A 1,801-nucleotide genomic window follows, 5' to 3' on the forward strand; every position below is an offset into this window, starting at 1 on the left:
TTTATACACATGATTAGGGTATTGATGATTTTCAAAACCAGGAGGTTGTTCTACATACACCTCCTCATTAATATACCCATTCAAAAAATGCACTTTTTACATCCATTTGAAATAATTTGAAATCCTTAGAGCATGCGAATGCTAGTAATAATCTAATTGCCTCAAGTCTAGCTACAGGAGCAAAGGTTTCATCAAAATCTATACCTTCTTCTTGATTATAGCCCTTTGCTACTAGTCTAGCCTTATTCCTAATTATAATTTCATTTTCATCAAGTTTATTTTTATATATCCATTTGGTACCTATAATTGAATATTTAGAGGGTCGTTCAACTAGGTTCCATACCTTGTTTCTAGTAAATTGGTTTAGTTCTTCTTGCATTGCATTTATCCAATTTACATCTTTTTCAGCTTCTTCTATGTGTTTGGGTTCAAAATGTGAGACAAAAGCTAGATGATTATTTAAGTTCCTAAGAGATGCTCTAGTCCTAACAGGTTGAGATGGATCATCTAAAATTAATTCCTTAGGATGCCCATGAGCATACTTCCAAGCCTTAGTCAGCCCATGATCCACAATAGCCTCTTGGCTTGATGATGCATTTCTAATTAATTTTTGTTCATCTTCTTGTAATGTCATCTCATCAATCTTTTCTTCAAGAATTTCAGCATCATCATCAAGATCAACTCTCTTGCTAGAAGAGATATCACTAGAATCATCAAAAACAACATGTATAGATTCTTCAATAACAAGGGTTCTTTTATTAAAAACTCTATAGGCTTTACTAGTTGTAGAATATCCCAAAAATATACCCTCATCAGATTTAGAGTCAAATTTACCTAAATTATCTTTCCCATTATTATGAACAAAACACCTACATCCAAAGACATGAAAATAGTTTACTTTTGGTTTTCTATTTTTCCAAAGTTCATATGGTATTTTCTTTATAATGGGTCTCAATAAAACTCTATTTAATATATGACATGAGGTATTAATGGCTTCTCCCCAAAAGTACTTAGGGAGGTTACTTTCACATAGCATGGTTCTAGCCATTTCCTCTAGGGTTCTATTTTTCCTTTCTACAACTCCATTTTGTTGTGGTGTTCTAGGTGCAGAAAAATTATGAGTTATTCCCTTTTTATTGCAAAATTCATCAAATAGATGATTTTCAAATTCCGTTCCATGATCACTTCTAATAGCTATGACTGAAGTATCTCTAGCATTTGTTACTTCTTTATGAAATTTCTTAAATACTGAAAATGCTTGATCTTTATGAGCTAAGAACATGACTCAAGTATATCTAGAAAAATCATCTACAATAACTAGATTATATTTATTTCCACCTAGACTTGTGGTTCTAGTTGGTCCGAATAGATCCATGTGTAGTAGTTCTAGAGGTCTAGAGGTAGAGACACAATTTATGGATTTAAATGAGTTCCTTGATTGTTTGCCATATTGACAAGCTTCACATATTTTATTCTTCTCAAACTTTAGTTTTGGCAAACCTATCACGGAATCTCTTTTAACTAGTTTTGATATTGTGTCCATACTTGCATGACCCAACTTACGGTGCCATAACCAACTAGCATCATTATCCTTAGTTTCATTAACAACTAAACATGGGTTATGTTTGGCAAGATCCTTAAGGTCTACTACATACACATTCCCACGTCTTATTCCTTTAAAAACTAAACTGTTGTCATTTGAGTTGGTTATGATGCATAAAGATGGTTTGAACAAAACATCAAAACCTCTATCACACAATTGACTAATGCTAAGTAGATTATGCTTAAGATCATCAATATA

Source organism: Phoenix dactylifera, unplaced genomic scaffold, assembly GCF_009389715.1.
Source record: "Phoenix dactylifera cultivar Barhee BC4 unplaced genomic scaffold, palm_55x_up_171113_PBpolish2nd_filt_p 002548F, whole genome shotgun sequence".
Classification (NCBI taxonomy): domain Eukaryota; kingdom Viridiplantae; phylum Streptophyta; class Magnoliopsida; order Arecales; family Arecaceae; genus Phoenix; species Phoenix dactylifera.